The sequence below is a fragment of the Podarcis cretensis genome (assembly GCF_951804945.1).
Source record: "Podarcis cretensis genome assembly, chromosome: 1".
In the NCBI taxonomy this organism is placed as follows: domain Eukaryota; kingdom Metazoa; phylum Chordata; class Lepidosauria; order Squamata; family Lacertidae; genus Podarcis; species Podarcis cretensis.
This window is the reverse complement of record NC_137170.1, coordinates 19,951,112-19,974,531: the sequence shown is the minus strand read 5'-3', so window position 1 is coordinate 19,974,531 and position 23,420 is coordinate 19,951,112. Positions and strand designations below refer to the sequence as shown.

Here is a 23,420-nt window from a genome sequence, read left to right as displayed (position 1 = left end):
CATCTCTCTGGAACTTCTGTTATCAGTATGTAGAGGACCTATCACCTGTTCTGTAGTCACATGGTGCTGCATGCTGGTGGGTCAGGGTAACGTCTTTAGACTCCCAAGGATAGTTCAAATGGAAGCAGTGCAGAAAGGGTGATGAAGGCTCCCCAACAAGTGAGGTGAGTGGTTTATCGTCTGAACCACTCCTCCTCATGCCAGCACTGGGACATGACAGTGTCACATGCTAATTTGTGCATGTGGCAGAAGTGCATGAATGTTCAAGCTTTTGTTAGTCCTCTGTGATTCTACTGTTCTATGGTTGCATACTGACTTTACTTTTAAAGCCCATTCAAAGCCTATTTCCCCCCACAAAAAAATCCTGGGCAAATTAGTTTACCCCTCATGGAGTTATAATCCTACCAATCCTTACTTTCTAGCAATTCCTTGATGGGACAGGGAGGGGCTTATAGAGGAACTTAATATGCATAGAGATCACTCTTAGATGTGATACCTGCTGTCATGGGTTCTCTTTTTAGCTGCTGGGTCAAATCAAGGAATATACACTGGCTCAAATATTTCATCCCACCGTGTGTTATCCTGGATGCTATATGGCCAGGCTTGATCAAGTTCATTGTGTAAAGTATCCCATTCTAAAGCTCTGCATTTCAGAGCCTTCCCAGAGTGGGAGCAAGCCTAGCCAAACAAATCTATAAAATCTACAGAAATTGTATGGCGTTTGCTCACTCTTTTTTCCTAAGAATCCCTTCTCATTTTCAGTCTGAGTTGCATGAGATTGTACTTTTCTAAAGTAGGAAAGATTTATCAATTTTGTATTTAAATCTGAAGCTCACAGCTCTAATCGTAATTTAATATGACTAAATACGTGCATACTTTATGGTCAATCATCCAGATCTTTTACAAGGTCCCTTGGCTTTGGAATTACTAAATCTTAAATGGTACTATATATGAGCCTTGTCTGACATGACATATATTGAAACAGACTGCAGAACGATCACTTAGTGATGAGAACCTTGCTACAGTTTTAGTGAACCAAAGCTAAGAGGCAAATTATTCAATTATAGTAAATTTACAGTAGCTTAATATTTGATAGAAGTGGTTCTTCTATCATCAGAGCGTTGCATTGGAAACCCTTGAGCAGCAAAATAGCTCCGGAAATTCCGAGGCTGTTTTAGCCACTTATTAAGAAAATTCATCTATCTTGATCTTTTATGAACACTTTGTGCCTCTTATAGCTTGTGTGCAGTAATTATTATAACATATTTTCCATACGCACTTTTGACTCTTCAGATTAGTCTTAAATTGTGAACTAATCCAGAAGGGGGAGCAAGAATGCAGATGGGGGGGGGGGAGAGTCAACCATAAATGGGAATAGATAGGCCACATGATTTATCTGCACAGAGCAAGAGCTCTTCCAGGTGGCTCTAATCCGGGGAGACAATGTGATGACCCTCTAGATCTTCTGCACTGCAATGCCTATCAGTCAGTATGGTCCATCATCAGGGATGATGGGGAATGTAAAAACATCTGGAGGATTCCATGTTGACCATACATGCTCCAGATGTTGTAGGACTCCAACTCCCTTCATCATTGGCCATGCTGGATGGGTCAGGGTTTTTTTTGGGGGGTGGGGGTTAAAAAAAGATTTTCCAACTGTGTATCCCACCAGACACCCACACTCACAAACCGAATGAGCTTTGCTCCCTTGCTTACAACTTGTTTTGGTGTTGGTTCCTCCATAGGAGTCAACAGCTGTTCTGTGCCATACAATAACTAACAGGGCAACCCAGTGGCCCCGGCACTGTTGTGAATCTTAATTCAGTGACCTGTGCTAGGGCCATTGGATGATCCTGAAAATTACGGTATATCTTTTCCAGCTGCCTCATCAAACTTTGGCCTGTGCTTGTCCTAGCTAGCAAGAAACTCCAAAAAAAGATCTACAGCTGCTACAGTTCTCCTCTGTCCCCGAGCGCCTTCTTGCTCAGCCCTTCAGCCCTGATTCTGCTAAGTTCACTGGTGATCATAGAATCCAACTCCTAGTCCCCTTGTCCCAACCCCAATAAAATATTTGAGGGGACTGGGCCCCCAAAGGTGATGGACATTGCCATTCAATTGGTGTGCTTGCAGTGCATCTTGTGATCAGTTATGTGGGGCAGGACTTACCTGCCCTCTCCCACACAATAGTCTATTCAAGTTGGCATCTCTTATGGTAATTCGCTGCTAGTTCGCTCTCAGTTGAGGAAAAAAAACAAAACCATAGCACAGGCTATGACACTTTCTTCATGACCTGCAGGTTCCTCCTCCATCCTTTTCTAACCCTTCCAGTGAAAGTGAATATTGGAAGATTCAGGACAGACTCTGGGGTTGTGGCGCTCATCTCGCTTTATTGGCCGAGGGACCTGGCGTACAGTCATGTGGCCAGCAGGACTAAGCTGCTTCTGGTGAACCAGAGCAGTGCACAGAAACACCGTTTACCTTCCCGCCATATTGGTACCTATTTATCTACTTGCACTTTTGATGTGCTTTCGAACTGCTAGGTTGGCAGGAGCAGGGACCGAGCAACGGGAGCTCACCCCGTCGCAGGGATTTGAACCGCCGACCTTCTGATCGGCAAGCCCTAGGCTCTGTGGTTTAACCCACAGCGCCACCTGCGTTCCTACTTCTTTACATAGCAGGTAGTTAAATTGTGAATTTGATGCCACAGGATGAAGTGGCAGCTTTACTAGTGGGTTAGACGCATTTGTGGAAGATAAAGCTAGAAATGACGGTTAGTAAGGATGGTTTGGTTTAAAATTAAATAAAAGGGAGAAGGACATGTCTTGTGAATATTTATGCTGTGCTGTTGTTGTTACCCAAGTGCTATGTTGTTATTATGTTATGTATTTTTGCATTTTTATACTGTAAACCGCACTGTGATCCTCGGATGGTATATAAATTTAATAAATATTATATAGATATCTAGATATAGATGCATTGCACTCATATGCGTAGGCTCAGAGTAGCCCACAATATCTGAATCAGCCATTCATTGTTCCTTTTCATATATTTTACAGCAGCTGGTACGATTGTTTTGAATAAACAGCCCTTCCTCTCTTCCCCTTTAAAATGCATTTGAAAAGACACTCGCCCAGTACAAGTTGTATGTATGCTTGAAAGCCACTAATCCCCATTTTAGCCTCAGTGTAGGGACTAGGCTGCAGAGCAAAGTGTGTGTGATTAATAGAGAAGAATCCGCCTGCCTTTCTCATTTCTTTTATTAACACGCGCACCTTAGGCTGGTCCGAGCGGAAAGAAAACAGTGTTGTGAAAAAGAAAGGGGAGAGATCATCTTTTACCTTTTAACCCGGCGATTGTCAATTTCTATCAGGGGAGGCAAGGCCTGACACGCTCAGGGTAGCTGCAGCCTGATTTGCATACGGCGAATTCTTTCATCAGCAGCAGGAATTGTGACAGGGGCTAATTAGCATTTCCACCCCGTATTCAATTCTTTTCTTTTCTTTTCTTTTCTTTTCTTTTTTTTTTTTTTTTTGAGGACAAGTGCCAGAAGCAGTGGAGGAAGTTTAACTAAACCCAGATTTTGATTTTCTCCCCCCCCCCCCCACCACCAAAATGGGTTCTGATTTTGGAAGAAGAAAATGATGATGATGAAATAATCACCATAATAACAACAGCATAGTTTTGGCATGGTGGTGGAGGGACCCATAGGAAAGGGAGAGCGAATTCAGTCAGGAAATTAAGTACAGGGATAACATGTGTGGATTCTTTTCAGCTTCTGAAGGCCTTAAGGCATGGCCTTTTGGCAAAAAGAATTACTCTTTGTATTCACCCCAATGTGGGAGGCTATTGAGAGCCATGTTGCATGGCCAACTCATCACCCATGGGTCAAGGTGACTGCCTCTGGTCGAATGATCCACAAGGACAGAAGATCCCAGTGTAGATCTTTGGTCTCCCCTTGTTTCTGGTGTAGATCTTCACGCCTCACTTCTTCACTGGCAGGGAGAGGGCACTATTTTGAGGTTTGCCTCAGGTGCTGGGTTAGAATTCTTCCTTTATAGTCTTATATTTGGAGTTGTTCAATCATGGGAGCCTATGCATAGAGCTGCAAGTTTAGATGTCTTCTAAAGGTTGTATAGTTACTTATCTCCTTGGCTCAGGGGTCACATAACTCCATACCCTCCAACATTTCTCTGATGAAAATAGGGACGTCCTAAGGAAAAGCAGGACATTCCAGATTCAGATCTGAAACTGGGACAAATTCTGTAAATCCGAGACTGTCCCCGGAAAACCGGGACACTTGGAAGGTGTACACTATTGCACATGGAGGGTTATTCTGTGCTTACTGCAATCTGCACTCATTTGGTCTATTCTGCCTTCTAAAGCAAAAAAAAAAAAAGTGTTAGTAAACCGATCTAACAATAATCTCCTTTATTAAAAGAAACTTTTTAAAAAAACAAAAATTAAGTATACAGTGGTATCTCTAGTTGCGTTCCGCTCTTGTTACGGACTTTCAGCTTATGAACGCAGCAAACCCAGAAGTGTTTACTCCTGGGTTCACCACGTGCACATGCGCAGAAGTGATCTGCATGCTTCATGAATGCGCAAAGGTGATCTGTGCACTTCACGCATGCGCAGAAATGTTCGATCGTGCTGTGCACATGCACGAAAGAGGCGCTCTAGTTATGTACTTTTCAAGGTGAAACTGGCACCCCAAAATGGATTAAGTCCGCAACTAGAGGTACCACTGTATTTATATCCCACTTTCCCCCAAGTTGGGATTCAAGGTAGCTTACATTTTTAAAACATCATTATAAAACATAGGAATGTTTAATAGGTGGTTTTAATGCTCACAGCGTAACTGACTTCACTTATCATGGAACAGTTATAATTAGGTGTTGAAGAGCCTCATCTATAGCTCCCAGCACCCCCTACACCACCCCAAATATATTTTCCAAAAATACAAAAAGAGAGAGCATGATTTACCAGGGACAGGACCCAAAATAATGAGACTGCTTCTGATGGATAGAGACATTTGAAGCATGGGAAATGAGTGACTCATTACAGATGAAATAAAAGAGACCATATTAAGGAGTTATTAGTCCAGCTCGTAGGTGCAATGCAGACATAAAGTTTAAGTCCTTGAGCATTACTCCAAGGAAGTACAATCTTAAGTTGGGGAGCAAACTGCTAAAAGTAGTAGCCTGTGATGACATCCATCACCACATCAACTTGTGAGGGACCCATCAAAAGAAGACAATTGCCATTTTATGGATTTCATACCACTCAATCAGGACAATGAAGACTCCCTTTGGAATCGTACTTGTAATTGGGGTGCTATTGGAAGAGGGATGATATGGAGATGATTTGACTGTGGAATCATCTGGGAGGCATTTTGGGGTGTTTGGGGGTCACTTAAGGACTTGCAAGCCTCTTCCCTTTTACAGCTCATTTTTGCATGTCTAATTTATGGCCTCGGTCAGCAGATTCTAACTAGGAATGAGGGAGACATTTGACTCAGGTTGTTGGAGGGAAATCCAAGCATACACTGCAACTCGGAGAAGCTCACCCCCCAAATGCCCCATCAATCATTGTGCGGGGAGACACTGTCATTTGTTTGAACTTGGACGACTATCAGCGTAGCACCAGGAAGATTTCAGGACATTGCTTTCCCTTGTTACTCACACAGAGCAGTTGCTAAGAAGAGCATAAGTTACAAACTAAGACGTCTCCGGTACAAATCCCATTAATTAAAATTAAAAACCTGAATGAATGGAATAGAGATCACTTGAAATGTAACAAAACAGGAGCTAGGCAAGCATATTAATGGGAAGAGTGAGCAGATATGGAAGTTGCTTTGTATTGCAGTGGTCCATCTAGCTCCACTGACCAACAACGGCTGGATCTCAGACAGGCATTTTTCCTGGCCTTCCAGGAGGTGCCTAGAATTGAACCTGGTATCTTTTGCATGCAAATCGCTTTCTGTTAACCCTGAGCTACGAGCCTTCCCTTAGGTGCCACCGCAGAAAAGATTCCTGTGTTCTCAAAGAGTCACCCACCTCAGAAGAAGGCAGCACATGGAGAAGAACTTCAGCCGCAGGCAGATTTTGTGAGAGGCCAGTTAAACGCTCAGGGTCTCTGTCCAGTTTTGCTGCAGCTCTGTTGTCTGTTTCTCCCCTATAATGGCCAAGTAGTAAAATGACAATGGGACGCAGGTGGCGCTGTGGGTTAAAGCCTCAGCGCCTAGGACTTGCCGATCGAAAGGTCGGCGGTTCGAATCCCTGCGGCGGGGTGCGCTCCCGCTGCTCGGTCCCAGCGCCTGCCAACCTAGCAGTTCGAAAGCACCTCCGGGTTCAAGTAGATAAATAGGGACCGCTTACCAGCGGGAAGGTAAACGGCGTTTCCGTGTGCGGCTCTGGCTCTGGCTCTGGCCAGAGCAGCGATGTCACGCTGGCCACGTGACCCGGAAGTGTCTCCGGACAGCGCTGGCCCCTGGCCTCTTAAGTGAGATGGGCGCACAACCCCAGAGTCTGTCAAGACTGGCCCGTACGGGCAGGGGTACCTTTACCCTTTACCTTTAGTAAAATGACAAAGGGCAAGACTCAACTAATTAGTCCTACTAGTGGAAGTCTGTGCAAGGATATCTGCTAGAGGATCAGAGCTTCCACTCCTTTCCTCCCCTTGCATGCTTCCCACGATTGGTTCGGGGAGGATGGGAGGACTCCCAAAACAGCATGCGGGGAGAGGAGAGGGGGGAATTGTTCTGTCTGGTGAGCGGAAAATCTGGTGGTGTTGGAATGATTGCCATAGTGCTAAACGGCCTCGGTCCAGTATACCTGAAGGAGCGTCTCCACCTACATCGTTCTGCCTGGACACTGAGGTCCAGCGCCGACGGCCTTATGGCAGTTCCCTCACTGCAAGAAGCCAAGTTACAGGGAACCAGGCAGAGGGCCTTCTCGGTAGTGGTGCCTGCCCTGTGGAACACCCTCCCACCAGATGTCAAAGAGAAAGATAACTACCAAACTTTTAGAACACATCTAAAGGCAGCCCTCTTTAGGGAAGCTTTTAATGTTTAATAGGGTACTGTATTTTAGTGTTTTATTGGAAGCCGCCCAGAGTGGCTGGGGGGACCCAGCCAGATGGGCGGGGTATAAATAATAAATTATTATTATTATTATTATTATTATTATTATTATTATTATACTGTATGTTCAGGGAATGGGATAGTACCTGCCTGTCCAACCCTCCCTCCAAATCTCCATTCACTTTGCAAAAGTTTTTAAAGAGGCCTCCCTATGCATGCCTACCGCTGAGCACCCATGACGTTTTGCACAGTCAGGAATCCTGGTTAGAGAGGGTTATTGTGTGAATAACTTGTGTGTTGCAGTTGGGGCAGATGAAGGTGTCCTGTTCCGCTGCTGCAGATTCAACATGGTGGTTTTATGCCCCTCTGCACATCTCCCAGTAGTTGTTCCACCTCTGGTCACTGCTGTGGATATTGACATGGGGCTGCCTGTCTTAAGGCAGGCAGTAGCTGACCAGTGGGACATGCTGATCTCTCCTATCAATGAAGGCAACCCGTAGCACTGGTACTTTACGCCAATCTGGTTGAACTTATAGCTCATAACTGCTGCCTCCCACGTTGGCCCTTTCTTTTTGAACTCGCAATTTTTATGCCTTACAATGAGAGGAGCGGAAGGCAGATCCCTTTGATACCTAGAGAACAGCATTGCACAAACACAGCTTAGGCTCCTACCTGGATTGTTCTTTAATTACAGAAAATTAACGAGGAGAGTTCTCCCTGACAGCCCCATGCCTCTAACTGTGTTTGTGAAAATATTCTGCGCTTTCAGAAGTGCAGAACTTCCATGCCTTTAGGATATAGCAGTTCTTTACTTGGATTCAAATGATTAAAGAGCTAATTTTCTTAGTGGGAGGTTGGTACATTTCTACCAGATAACTGCATTATAGGGATATGGGTACTTTTCAGTTTCACGACAGCCTAGGGAATTTCGAGTCACCCAACTTTCCGTGAGCTGCAGTTCAGAATATGTGCCACCATGAAAGCAAACGGGAAACCACACACTAGGTACAAACAGCTTCTGAAGCCCCTATTTTTTACATAGCTGGGGACTCTCTTTTTTCTCTTGGGGACTGACTTGTGCAGATCTGTTCTATTTGATCAAGATCTGCTCTGTTTAAATGAGTACATTCATTTACATCACAGAGTTAATTTACTCTGCATTATTCCACTAGAGTTTTCTACTGATTTTCAATGTTGCTGCAATTGTTCGTTTTAATCTGCTATAAATAAAACACACACACATTCCATAATTTATATCATAAATTATCAGGGCACTTTAGGCCAAGTTGGACATCTCTGACGGACCCCAGCACTTAATTTATAAATAAAGGAGTTGCAGTCCTTTTGGTTACCAATCTCTTCTGGCTTCTTCTGAATTCTACCTTCCAATTATGGATATGGGGGACCCACCTAAATTTTTATCAGTAATGAGGAAATGCCCTCTGCACATGCACCGGGGAACTCTTTTCTTTGCTGTCATTTTGCCATTTACAAGGGGAGGGGCTGGAAGAGGGAAGAACACTTGAAGGGGAGTGATCCTGCGCACCACCAACAGGCCTCCTTGAATCCTCATGGGGGGAAAGTTTATCTTCAAGGGCCAGAATGCAATAGCTTCTGCATCCAAGATGAGTAGACCAACGGTCGTCTCCTCCTTTCTCCCAATATTCTTGAAACTTGAGGAAGACAATGCAGGAAGACAATGCAATCCACTTGAGATCAGGGACATCCACTGAAGCTGAAAGTTGGATAATTCAGGACAGACAGAATAAAGTTAGTGACCCTATGGAACTCACTCCCACAAGAGGCAGAGGTGGCCACGAACTTGGATGGCTTTAAAAGAGGATTGGACAAATTCATGGAAGGCAAGAATATCAATGGCTACTAACCCTCATAGCTATGTTCCTCCTCTGTTGTTGGAGGCAGCATGCCTGGGAATACTGGGAATCACAAATGGGGAGAGTGCTGCTGCCCACCATGTTTCACTTGTGGGCTTCCTATAGGCATCTCATTGGCCACTGTGGGAAGAAGATCCAGGAATGGATGATCAAGCACAGGGGCGAGCAAACATTTTCAGCAGCGGGCCGGTCCACTGTCTCTCAGACCTTGTGGGGGGCTGGACTATATTTTTTGGTGGAGGGGGGAATGAACGAATTCCTGTGCCCCACAAATAACCCAGAGATGCATTTTAAATACAAGCACACATTCTACTCATGTAAAAACACCAGGCAGGCCCCACAAATAACTCAGAGATGCATAAAAGGACACATTCTACTCATGTAAAAACACGCTGATTCCTGTACGGTCCGCTGGCCGGATTGAGAAGGCGATTGGGCCGGATCTGCCCCCCAGGCCTTACTTTGCTACCCATGATCTAGCAGACTCTTTTCATTCTCTTATGGGGGTTATACTACAACTCCCATCATCCCTTGTGGAAAATGCCAATGTCTCCACTGTGACCTGAAGTAACTCAATTTGTACGAATTGGGCTCTTATTTGTGAGTGTCCAGACAGAACAAATACTTTCCCCCATAAGGCGATTAATGTGTCTGCCTATAGTCCGCGAAGGCTTATCTATCCAAAAAGACTGTGTTTTCGAAGATCCTTTCTCGACGTTCGAGCAAGTCCATCACAGCTTCAGCTCAGGAATTTTTTGGGTTTTTTGGAGGAAAATAATAACCGTATACTGGCCTTTGCTTCTGTGGAGGAACCTCCCCCCCCCCCCCCCGCTTTATAATCTTTTATAATATTTTATAATGTCTCTTGAAAGCAGATGGAGATTGATCTCAATTCTTTCTTTTTCAGTATTTATACACAGTACAGTAATCTGGGTTCAGACAAGTTAGCTTATTGAATGAAAACCCTCACCCCACCCCACTGGTCTGCATTCCAGAATTCAAAAGGAGGGGGGTTTTTTTGGGGGGGGGAGAATCGAGGCTGGGATTAGAGCCAGACTGAAGAGTACCGATGCAGTCTGTCAGCGAGCCCTGAGGTAACAATATCATAATTTATAAATTCTACCAACAATAGGCTAGCAATTAAAGAGGTAAGTTTCCTTTTCCCTGTCCCCGTTTCCAGCCAAAAAGATCTCAAAAGCTCAAGCAAATGCGTTTGCATTTCAAGAAGGGGGGGGGGGGGGTAAAATAAAGCACAAAGTTAAAAGTGGAGAGAGGAAGAGAGGAAGAAAGGAAACGGACTTCATTTTTGCTTCTGTTGTAACTTGCAACTCTTAACTTCTCCTGCTCTCGTGGCTGACAGTAAGCCGGACATGGTGACATGCCTCTTCAAGTGACCCAGAGTAACGTTCATGCCCAAGCAGTTTTGAACATTTAATTGGTGTTATTTTAATAGAGCACAGAGAACCCGCGATTCTGTTGGGATAAACGGGTGGAAATGTCATGCCTGTGCTAGCTGAGCACTGCAGACTTCCTACCCCAAAGGAAGGTGGGAGAAAGGGACAGCAAATGCAGGCTACAAGAAACTGAAAATAAGGACTATATCCCCCCGCAACTGTCAGAAGCAGAATACCAGACAGTGCTGAGCTAGAGCACATCCGGACCACGCATTTAAAACATGAGGATACCATAGCCTAAGGTTACCAGACATCCCTGTTTCCCGGGGACAGTCCCCGGATTTACAAATCAGTCCCCTGACAAAACAAACTATTTAGTAGGAAGTTGAAAAGCATCCCCGGATTCATTGAAAAAAAATCTGGTAACCTTACCATTGCCTCCCCCAGATAATCGCGGGAGCTGTAGTTTGTTAAAGGTGCTGAGAGTCATTGTTGTTGTTTAGTCGTTTAGTCGTGTCTGACTCTTCGTGACCCCATGGACCAGAGCACGCCAGGCACTTCTGTCTTCCACTGCCTCCCGCAGTTTGGTCAAACTCATGCTGGTAGCTTCGAGAACACTATCCAACCATCTCGTCCTCTGCCGTCCCCTTCTTCTTTTGCCCTCCATCTTTCCCAACATCAGGGTCTTTTCCAGGGAGTCTTCTCTTCTCATGAGGTGGCCAAAGTATTGGAGCCTCAGCTTCAGGATCTGTTCTTCCAGTGAGCACTCAGGACTGATTTCCTTAAGAATGGATAGGTTTGATCTTCTTGCAGTCCATGGGACTCTCAAGAGTCTCCTCCAGCACCATAATTCAAAAGCATCAATTTTTCAGCGATCAGCCTTCTTCATGGTCCACCTCTCACTTCCATACATCAGTACTGGGAAAACCATAGCTTTAACTATACGGACCTTTGCTGGCAAGGTGATGTCTCTGCTTTCTGCTTGTCTCTGCTTTCTGCCTGTCTCTGCTTTCTGCTTTCTGCTGTTAGGAGCCCCCTATTCCCTTCACAGAGTTACAATTCCCAGAGTTCCCTTGGAAGAGGAATAGACTCTGGGAGGGGAATAGGGGGGGTCTCCTGAAAACTCTCAGCACCCTTAACAAACTGCAGCTCCCACAATTCCCTGGGCAAAGCCATGACTTTTAAAAGTGGTATCTGAGTGCTGCACCAGTATGGTCTGAATGTGGCCCTAGATGGACCAGTGGTCCGACTCAGCTTTGTATGTTCCCAGCTCAAATCAGTTTCTCTCGGTGAGTGTTATCCAATCACTCTTGGAGGAACCTGATTTTCTAGATCCATTTCAGCTGGGGTTTAGGCCTAGTTTTGGCACAGAAACTGCTTTGGTCGCCCTGTATGATGACTCTGTCAGGAGAAAGACAAGGGAAATGTGTCCCTGTCAATTCATCTGAACCTCAGTCTCAACAGCTCTTGATACCAGCAACCATGATATCCTTCTGGTGGCTTGTGGTGGTTCCTCCTTGGACAGTTGTTTCCAGAGGGAGTGCTTTTGGGCAGCCATTGAGTTTTCAAAGTGAGGTTCCTCAGGGTCTGATTTTATCTTCCATGCTGTTTAACATCACCTGAAATCACTGCATGAGGTCATCCAGAGTTCTGGATTACTTTGTCAGCGATATGCTGATGACCCACAACTCTATTTCTCCTTTACATCTGCAGGTTAGGCAGTAGATGTGCTGTTCTGATCACCAGTTGCGGATATGGCAGCAGGAGCAAGTGCCCTTGGGCTCAGGTCTGGCTTGAAGGTTTTCCACAGGCATCTGTGGTTGGTCAAAGTGAGAACCGGATGCTGGACTAGATCTGCCATAGGCCTGATCCAGCTTGTTCTTATTGTGTCCTTATGCTGTGTGTATAGCCATTCTTATGTGAAAACATCCCCCCCCCCAAGAACTACTGTTTTATCCTTTTTGTAAACTTTTAATCTTGTTTCTTGAAACTTTTGTGAAGAAGAAGAAGAGTTTGGATTATCCAGCTTTATCACTACCCGAAGGAGTCTCAAAGTGGCTAACATTCTCCTTCCCCTTCCTCCCCCCCAACAAACACTCTGTGAGGTGAGTGGGGCTGAGAGACTTCAAAGAAGAAGAGGAGGAGGAGGAGGAGGAGTTTGGATTTGATATCCCGCTTTATCACTACCCTAAGGAGTCTCAAAGCGGCTAACAATCTCCTTTCCCTTCCTCCCCCACAACAAACACTCTGTGAGGTGAGTGGGGCTGAGAGACTTCAAAGAAGTGTGACTAGCCCAAGGTCACCCAGCAGCTGCATGTGGAGGAGTGGAGACATGAACCCAGTTCCCCAGATTATGAGTCTATCGCTCTTAACCACTACACCACACTGTGGTATCTTTTCATATGCCACCCGTGTCCAAGTGTCAAGTTCTGCACTGTATTCAGTGGCAGAGGAAGGGGTATGTGGTGGGAGCGGGTTGACCCGGGTGTCACCACTGGGGGGGGTGTGTGTGAAAAAAATGTCAGGCAACACTCACCGCAGGGCCTGCAGCGCACCCGAGCCACACGTCTCTCCGCTCTGCCACACGTCTCTACCCACTGCCTCCCGCCCAGCTGTAGGGCGGCTGAGTGGGAGGAGGCAGGCAGACTCTGCTGCTGGCTGTATTGCAGGTTCTCAATGAGACACACAGTAGCGGTAAGTTTTAGGCTTGTTAGTGGAAAGCAGTCGGAAGTAAACAACTCATTCCCCTAGCGGCAGCAAGAGTCTACTGAGAAGCAAGGGCAAACAGAGGGACACTCCTGTTTTGGCTAGATCTCCTTTCCCATCTCTACATGGCGCTACATGGCGCAAGCTGGAGTGCCAAGACAGTCCCACACACAATTATCTTGTTGACAAGGTGGTAAACTTGTGGGCTAGACGATGCACCTGATATTTGGATCTGCAGTTGGTTAATGAACCATACCTAAAGAGTGTTCATTAATGGCTCCACATCAGCATGGAGAGCAGTGACAAGTGGAGAGCTGCAGGGGTCTCTCCTGGGCCCATTGTTGTTCCACATCTTTGTAAATGATTTGGACAAAAGGAGCAGAGGGGATGCTCATCACATTTGCCGATGACACCAAACTGGGTGGGGTACTTTAGAAGACAAGGAACAAGATTCAAGGTGATCTTGACAGAGTGTAGAACTGGGTCAAAACTAACTGAACAAATTTCAAAAGAGATTTTGGCAAAGTTTTCCATTTGGTAGGCAAAGTCAGATGCAGAAACATAGAATGGGGTGACACCTAACTTGAAAGCTGTACTGTATGAAAAGGATCTAAGGGTCTTTGTAGACCACAAGCTAAGCATGAGACAGCAGCGCAATGCAGTGTCTGAACAGGCTAATGCAATTATTATTATTAGTTAATATTATAATTCATTAAATTTCTATGGCACCCTTCATCCAAGGATCACAGGGCAATTTACAAAATGAAAACTCAAAAACATAGCAATTCTAGCCTGCATCAACAGAAGTAATGTCCGGATCATGAGAAGTAATGGTTCCACTCCATTTTGGAAGATGTTGAGGGACTTAGATAACGAGTCCTATGAAGAAGTTGGATATGCTGGCGAAGGGATTATCAAAAGGTGATATGATAGTCATCTTCAAATACTTGATCAGCTGCAATGTAGATGACAGATAAACTGTCTCTTCTGATGTTCCAGATAATAGGGCCTGACCCAATGGTCAAATTGCAAGAAAGGGGGTTTCAGCTAAACATCAGGAACACAGTATGAGCTGGTTGATATTGACAACAGCAGAAGGGTAGACTCTCTTTTGTTAGAGATGGGATGCTGGGATGTCCACGTTATCTGTGATGCTTTAGCATTTTCTACATTGCTTAGGGGGCTAGACTATAGGATCTTTGAGCTTCCAACTCTGTGAGTCTAAAGACAGGAGAGTGCAGCTTTTAATTTCTGCATAGCTTGCATAAGGTTTGAAGGGGATTTTGTATGGGGAATAAGCTTTCTCCACCATGTCATTTCCTTGTCTAATGTTACACTGGCCTGGCAAAAGCAGGAAGCATCATTTAATTGTGTATCCCACCCTCCACACACAATGTGTGAAATTGCTCTGCGATTCTGACACTAACAAAAGTGCAACATTGAGTATTTGGCCTCGTTTCCTTCCTCTCAGGTAGGTATAATGATCTAATTTTCATAACTGTGGAAACAGCCAAAGCCAAAAGAAACACAATACTTTCTTGGTGTGGCACACAAAGCTGGAATCCAAGCCAAAATACAGAATCTAGGGCCTCTGAAACACTCCTTTGGACTTGTAGAAACAGCCATGGATTTGCACTGATGGTCTCACAAAAGGTGAGACATTTCCTTGAGCGAAGAGGGCGACTTTTGTCTTGGAATCAAGTGTGGCTATCTCCAGAAAACAAGTTTTTTCCTGAACAGCTTCCAGTTCTGCCTAGTTCATTCCAGTTGCACACCCTTTCCTCAAAATGTGTTCCCTCATGTATGAGTGCCAGCATAGCTGTCCTGATAAACCGAGGTTATGAAAGGAGTTGCTTCAGGCACTGTTGTTTTGATCGAGGCAAGTGCTCTGGAGAGGCAGAATGGGAAATAAATCTCTCTTTCAGGAGAGAGAGAGAGAGAGAGAGAGAGAGAAATTGTGGGGAGGGGGGAAGAAGACATGATATTGAAGTTAACATCGTTGTGAAATGTGACAATGCTGTCCTCCACACAACTTGTGCTTTGTGAGGAATTCGAGTGTTGAGTCCAATCAGACACTCAAGCCATGTTTGATCCCTGCTCCGAGTGAATTAATGGAAGGGAAATATTTGTGGCAAGTGGGGCGTGAGGGAAGGGGGAAAAAAAAAAAACATATTCTAAGGACAGAAAGAGAAGATATAAGGGAAACTTGGAGTTCTCAAGCCCAGGCTTCCTTTGTGACACAGTAATGCGGGGAGTGGGGTGGGGCAGAGGTCGCATGCAGGTAATAATTGGCAGTGATAAGGAATACTTAATTCTCCCCAAGAAATATTCTTGATTTTTCAGCATCTGGTCTTTCCAACTCTCAGTGAACCCAGCTACGTCTGTGGGTGGGTGTAAAAAAATCTCTTCCAGAATACAAGCGCATAGTCCTATGCAAGTTTACGTAGAAGTAAGGTCCATTGTATTCAATGGGGGTTAATCCCTAGAAAGTGTTTTAGGATTGCAGCATTGGAGGACAATTCAAACGCCAGGCACTGAGCAGAGGGTTTTAAGAAGTGGTTGTGCCAAGGACTCATCCGCACCTCAGTCACACATAGCAGGGGCAGTACAATCTCTGCACCAGTCTAGCATTGATGCAGGGACTGGGATCATCTCAGGATCCCATAAATCCCGGGAAGGCTCAGCTCCTCCCTGTCAGAGGCGTACCTAGGATCATCATCATCATCATTTTTAATTTGTATGCCACCTTTCCATAGTTAAAAAAACAATGCTCAAGGCGGCTTACAGCATAGGATCCCCTGTGCCCTTGACAATGAGCTGCCCTCTCTATGAAAAAATCACTTAAGCACAATAGCCATATTAGACATTATTATTATTATTTACCCCACCCATCTGGCTGGGTTTCCCCAGCCACTCTGGGAGGCTCCCAACAGAATATTAAAAACATGATAAAACATCAAACATTAAAAGCTTTCCTAAACAGGGCTGCCTTCACACGCCTTCCAAAAGTCAGATAGTTGTTTATTTCCTTGACATCTGGTGGGAGGGCATTCCACAGGGCTGGCGCCACTACCAAGAAGGCCCCCTGCCTGGTTCCCTGTAACTTGGTTTCTTGCAGGAGGGAACTGCCATAAGGCCCTCGGAGCTGGACTTCAGTGTCCGGGCAGAAGGATGGGGGTGGAGACTCTCCTTTAGGAATACTGAAGGTCCAGAGTGAGGAGGGCAAGAGTGAAAAATTTGCACTCCTATGTGCCACAGTGCAAGAAGGATGGGAAGCTTCTCCTGTGTCACAACACACCTCTATGTCATGCACTCTGTAGTCTTGTAGCTGATTTCTGTGTGCACACGCACACACACACACACACACACACACACACACACACACTGGGCCTGCACCCCAAGTGGGGGCCAGTTTCGCCAATCCCTAGGGTACACCTCTGCCTGGGACATCCTGTTTCAGGGCCTGCACTTGTGGGGACACTCCCAGCACCACACATTTGGTGGACAGAAGGCAAAGCTCTGCATAGGTATTGGTGGTGTGAAGCTGGCTTGGCCAGCAGAACTGGACAGAGAGGCACATGTGCTCAGTCCAGTCTGGAAAAGGGGGTTGGATTGCTCTTCTTTCTACCAGTAGGTGAAAAACTTCTTCTTCCAACATGCTTTTCAAAACTGACTGCTTTTAATGAAAAGTCTGGCGCCAAGCTATTTTTATTGTGATTATCTCTATGTTTCCAAACAGATTTTATATATGTATATAGTTTCAATCTTACATATGTTCAGTTGTTTTTTAATGATTGATTTTTCTATGTTTTGATCTATAAACTTGCCTGGAGTCCTGTCAGGAGGAAATGCAGGGTATAAATAAATGATGATGATGATGATGATGAAGAGGAGGAGGAGGAGGAGGAGGAGGAATCCAGCTGAATGAGACCATTAGTTCTTCTGCTACAGTGTGGCCATCTTGGCACTTCCAGGAAGCCCACAAGAAGTTGGTAGACATTCTCCAGCAACCAGTATTTGCCTAGGAGCTATTGACAGACCTTTCCTTCCATTAAAGTGGTACCTCGGGTTAAGTACTTAATTCGTTCCGGAGGTCCGTTCTTAACCTGAAACTGTTCTTAACCTGAAGCACCACTTTAGCTAATGGGGCCTCCCACTGCCACTGCGCTGCTGCTGCACAATTTCTATTCTCATCCTGAAGCAAAGTTCTTAACCTGAAGCACTATTTCTGGGTTAGCAGAGTCTGTAACCTGAAGCGTATGTAACCTGGAGCGTATGTAACCCGAGGTACCATTGTAATTTGTTTACCACAGGCTTCGCCAACCTGTTGTCCTCCATATGTTTTGGAGTACAACTCTCACTGTCCCCAAACAATGGCCATGCTGGATGGGGCTGATGGCAGCTGTAGTCCCACAACATCTGAAGGGAAGCAGTTTGGGGAAGGCTGACCTACAAAGTCCTCCAACTTCATGGGAGTCTTTAATTGTTTGAGTGAATCCTTTCCTAGTGTACCCACTCAGTGCAGAGGCAGAGAACAACTGGTTTAAGGAGTACATGCGAAATATATAAAAAATGTAAAAGGTCCAAGAGTTTTGTATCCCAGATCATCAGATGCTCATATTCCCCTTAGAATAGATGCAAAATAAACAATAGATGAAAAGGGGAAAAGCAAGAAACCTGTCTCTGTGAGCCGAATAATATGATTTTGAATTTCACACATCCTCAGAGGGGAGGACAATGCAAGGTCAATGCATTTTTGTCTCACTTTTATGCAAGCTAACTGAACAGACAATTTTCCATGGTTTTCTTTCTTTCTTTTTTTAAAAAAACCTTTATTTTCATTCAGTGTTAATCTAATGTGCAGATAGAAATAGCCCCAAAAAGAATGTATTAAAACACAAAATTCCCCCTCAGGAGCTTGGCCTCCCACCCTAAAGCAGAGTGAGCTCGTCTTCTGGCCAGCAATGCCAATCTATAGTTATTATATCTCTTTGTCTCTTTTCATATCTCCTAATAGAAACATTGTTGTAGCTTCTGGCTAGAAAATTAGCCAAGTGAACTCTCGCTGTCTGTCTCTCCCTCTTCTCATCAGATTAGTGGGGGAATTTAACAGGGCCTCGTTCAACTCACTTGCTCTTTTCTATGCGAGGCTGGTACCACAATGCAAAAGGGAGCTGCGAGCATATTAATTTACCTCCGTTCGTCAAAGGCCCTTCCTTCCTCCTTCCTTGTCAAAATATATTTGCCATTAGAGTTTATCGCAAGATCCTGAAAGTGTCCAGTTGGATATGAGCGTCTTCCACATTCTGCTCTCAGGCCACAAACTGGAAGTTGAAACCTTGAATCACTTTGTTGACATGCTGTGCTTCTACTTAAGGGACCCTTAACCTAAGAAGACCCAAAAGTCTCTAGCTAGATACCCATCGGAAGCTGCCAAGCAGGCCAAAAATGCAATAGCTCCTTCCTCACGTTGTTCCCCATTGACCGATATTCAGAGGCACACTGACTATGATCCTGGAAGTAGTATTGCAGTCATCACAACTAGTTGATTGCCTTATCTCTGTGAATTTTTCTGAACCCCTTTTAAAGCAGCCCCAGTTGGTGGCCATCAACACAAATTCTAGCAGTGAATTTCATAGTTTGTTTTCTGTGAAAAAGTTCTTCTTGTCTGGCTTGAATCTACCTTAGGATTCCTGCAGTTGTTTCCTTGTTACCCTAGCCATGCTAGGAGAATACTGCACTTTTCTTCACAACAAAACCATATCTATTCATTCCCTGTCCGGTGATTCCATACTTTCCAATATTTCTCCGCTGAAAATAGGGACATCCTATTCCATGATGATGATGATGATGATGATGATTTTATATACCTCCCATCGGACTGGGTTGCCCAAGCCACTCTGGGCAACTTCCAACATATATAAAAACATAACAAAATGTTGAACTTTTTTTAAAAAAATCCATATACAGGGCTGCCTTCAGTTGTCTTGTAAAGGTTGCATCATTACTTATCTCCTTGGCTCGGGGGTTGCATAACTCCATACTCTCCAACATTTCACCGGTGAAAATAGGGACGTCGTGAGGAAAAGCGGGACATTCTGGGATCAAATCAGAAATTGGGGTGGCTTCTGCAAAGCCAGGGCTGTCCCTGGAAAATAAGGACATATGTGATTCCAATCACTTGAGGGGGGGCATAATCATTGGCCCCTCTCCCTCCACTGCATTCCTGACACAACCTGTCTTTACAGTCCTCTCTGTGGGATGCTTAAAAATCTTTAGTGGAAGCCAACAGTGCTCATCTTGGCTTCCTGCACTATTTAACAGGGCTGCCCATTATGCAGCAAGCCCAGATGAGTAAAGCTGTCTCCCTGTTGCAGAAATGCCTCTTGAACACATAGGAGGCTGCAAGATGGGTTATGACGAATGTCACAGAGGGACAGAGCCAGTAGTCACTTCTTTAGTGCCCCCCTCAATGACTGGAGACATGTGAGCGATAATGGCTAAAGAGAATCTTCATTCCTCAAGGAACATCACCAGTGCTTACACACACACACACACACACACACACACACACACACACACCATTCTGTGTTTTTGGTTCACAGGCCAAAAAGAACACACACCACCTTCTCATGATGTGCTTTTGTGGTGCACATGTGCAAAAATTCAAAGACACTTTGAAACCTTGCAACAATAGAAAACTTTCCTCTGAGTTTATACTGTTGAATTTGCAATTCACCGAGCGACTTGCGAATTACGATAGGTTCAGTTCACCCAGCACAGCAGCATCAGCCATTTGCTGTTCCCAGTGTCTGTTTCCAAACATTTGCATATATGTGTCCCACACCCATTGCACTGTTATAAACCTGCAATATATTCACTGTCCAGAAAAGACACGGTTTGCAGCAGCACAGTAGAGTACAGTACAATAGCTCCAGAGGACTTTGTTTTTCATTTGCTTTTTGAGCTCATAACACTGTCCACAGCTTGTATCCTTAAAATCCAAGCGCTCCATTCTAATAATTGTTCACTCCAACTCTTGCACATTCACATGTTATTAACCCACCTGGGATTCAGCATTCCCTGTGGTATGTTACAGAGAAGATTTATTTTAAAACACTTGATATATTTTGCATAATGCAGGTTTGGGGTGTTCCCCCACCACTTCAAATTACCATTGGGCTGATAATAGTGTACGCCTAATACAGCATTTAGAAATCATTAACACTATTTTAGTGCTTAAGAGAGAGGAAAGACCACTGCCTGCATAATTGCATATAAATGGTGAAAATAATTTTCATTCTTTCCATGCATAAAGGAAAGCACAAGAGACAGATTCTTCTAATATAAACAAATCATCCCCAGTTTCTCTCTCCATCTACTTTCTTCTCTCTTTGTTACAAATTGTTCATACATTTGGCTTAATAATGAATGAAAACAGTTGATATTTCTAATGACATAGGGTAATCTTGAAGTGATGAGTTTCCTTGTTTGCAAAATCCTTTTTTTAAAAAAATGCATTCTTCACTGAACTTGATCAGGAGAAAGATTTATATTATTCACCCGGGGATATAATTGAAAGCTTATGAACTTGCTCAAATGCAGACTAGAAGGGTCTTATATCATACATAAGATAATCGTTTAGTCAAAATCAGCTTCATCTGGTAAGTGACTAGGCCTTATCCAGAATTAGATTTTCTCCAAGAAAATCTTGGGGATTAATTTTTTTGGAGAAAAAAATAAAGTTAAGACCAGGTAAGTAGCTCCTTGCAAAATATGTGTTTATGAGTCCTTGAAGGCCGCTCTTGTCCTTTTACCAAAAGCTTCAATTTTTAAACTCACGTGCAACTGTTTAGTTGGAAGGAGGTAGATTGAAATCAGTGGGGGCTGGTCCATTATGACAAATGGGACACTGCCCCCAAAAGATTCAGTCTGCTCTCAGCCAGGCTCCACCTGCCTGCCTTCTTACTTACAACCAGCCCAGGGGGCAATGTGACACATGTCCCTCAACTGTCCCGGGAAAACTGTGACATCCTGTTTTTTCACGTGAGAGCATGGCAGCCATTTTGGGTGCCATGATCTCACCCCCAAAACAACGACTTTTTTCAGGGGTTACAATGGCACACGGGTCAAGCGACTCACCCAGGAGCGCAGCCCGAAACACACACATCCTGGTTCGGGGCCTGGAGGGCATGCATGACGTTCTGATATATTAGATCAACAACACTACAGGTACTGGAGTGTGAGAGGAACATTAGAAAATGAGTCAGAAGCACTAGCATTATAATCAGGAAAGATAGCACAATATTCCCCACGTCGGAATGCACTCCAAGAGGCATTATGACAGTTCAGTGACACATTCTAGGCAGTCAAGGGAAGTCAGAGACAGCCTGGAGCAGTGCTGTTGAGGGGTGTGATCTGCAGATGCAGAGACCCAATGCTTAGATAGAGAATTCTGGAGGACCAAAGTCAATGCCCAGCTATGAGGCTTCTGATCCCTGGCTTCTGGGACCACTTGGGTCCATGCCAATGATGATGACAATTGCCATGTGGCATTTTTTGTGTGTGTATGGTGAAGTTTTCATTTCTCAGTGTGATGAAGAGTCTCGCGAATGCCCAACAATGTGTTCCCCATGATCACTGTTCATCACATCCTGGAAAATGTTTTGAAATCTGGATTGAAGAAGAATGTGTTGAGCCGTGATGGCAGGCTGCTATGCTTGGCGATGTCAGTTTGTGGTGGCCTCGGTACATCACCGCCATGTCAAAAAATGATTTCGCAAATTTCTCCCTTTCCCCCAGCCTCTGGCCTTTGGAACCAAGTCTGTTAATTGATGTCTTTCCTTCTCTTGCTCCTCTTTCCTTTAAGAAACATTTTTTTAAAAAAAAATAAAAATTCTGAACTCAAAACCATTTTAATAATGTTTTGCACATTCGACAAATTGCCTTCATTAAAGAAGCCTCAAAGTACACTCCGTGCTTATATTAGGCTAACTGTATGCACAACCTATTGCTGTGGTTGCCTGTGGTAAGTTAAGTTGGATCAGTAATACTCAAGTTAAAGGTGTGATGAGCATGTAATATGGAAGCAAAACCCTCCCCTCCTGCTGGTTTCCTTTTGTCTTTTCTCACCTGGCACAAGCTCCCTTTGCTCTTTGACTCCATTTCTTTCCCTTTCATTGGCTTTTGCTTCTCAATGTGGAGCAAAAGGTTTTGCAAACATTTCATTGGGATAAATGATATGTTCTTCTGAAAACATTGGTAGGGAACCTCCAGTTCACAGGACAAAGTAGATCTGCAATATCTCCCCAACTGGCCATTTGGGCGAAACTTCCAAAATCAGAGATGATACATCCTTCTGAATACCAGTTGCTGGAAATCACAGCAGGGGAGAGTACTGTTGTGATGTTTGCTGGTTTCCCATAGGCTTCTGGCTAGGCACTGTGAGAGCAGGATGCTGGACTAGATGATAAAAAAGACTTCTGAAGACTTCTGATGGGGCAACAGAGCAAGCTGCCATTAGTCTATCTTGCTCAGCTGCATCCAGTGATCTGTAGCAGCCCTTCAGGGATTCGGACAGGAGTCTTCTCATGCGGGAAGATGCCAGTAATTGAATGTGGGACCTTTGCATGCAAAATGTACTGTTCCCAGTGGTGGCTGGTGCCTCCTGGGTCTGGTGGGGCAGCAGGGAATGAGGCCAACAGTAGGTGGAGGCAGATGGTTCTAGGTTTGTCATACACACACCCTCCTCCCTGTTGAGTTCTGCAAGGGCAAAACTGAGACTGAGGAGAAAGGACTGACAGCCAAGAGAAGCATCTCTGGTCTGGTTGTAACAAGGCAGGCTGGTGGGAGCTGGCTGAGGCTGGTGGGTCCAGTCCCTGTTGCTCAGTGTGAACCAGCCTTCACTGTACCACTAATCCCATTCCCAGTAAGAGGATGATATAAGCACAGGAGGCCTTAGAGAGCAGTGGTCTTGGGGGCCCAGTTTCATATGCCCCTCTGCATGCTTTGGGGCCCCTCCTGCGCTCTCCTTCTGGAAATTGTTCCCAAGTCTGCAGCCCCATTTGCAGGCAGCAAATTTGGAGGCTTCTCCTTTTATTTTTCGGAGCGGTAGCAACAGTCGGGACTGCTGATCACTCAGCAGAACTTCCTCTCTCTTTTCTTTTTCCCTAACTGGCCCCTCTCCACTTTTTTGGCATTCACTATTTCCCTCCCCTTGCAGAGAATGTGTGGGTCTGAGCAGTTTTCTGCTTGCCCCCATGCTTTCTATGCATGGGTCCACGTGGTTTTCCATTTGCGCCAACACTTTCCCAGGGAAAACCTTCTATTTAGCACTGAATCAGT

The 23,420-nt window shown here is 44.8% G+C and overlaps 1 long non-coding RNA gene across 1 annotated transcript; it reads right to left on the bottom strand.

Annotated features, from left to right (window-relative positions):
• Positions 1-8,786: 8,786 nt before the first annotated feature.
• Positions 8,787-23,146, bottom strand: LOC307200873. Its single transcript, XR_013832461.1, has 2 exons — positions 21,219-23,146; positions 8,787-8,816 (listed from the first exon to the last, which is right to left on the bottom strand). It is a non-coding gene; the product is annotated as an uncharacterized lncRNA (long non-coding RNA).
• Between the last annotated feature and the right edge of the window lie 274 nt (positions 23,147-23,420).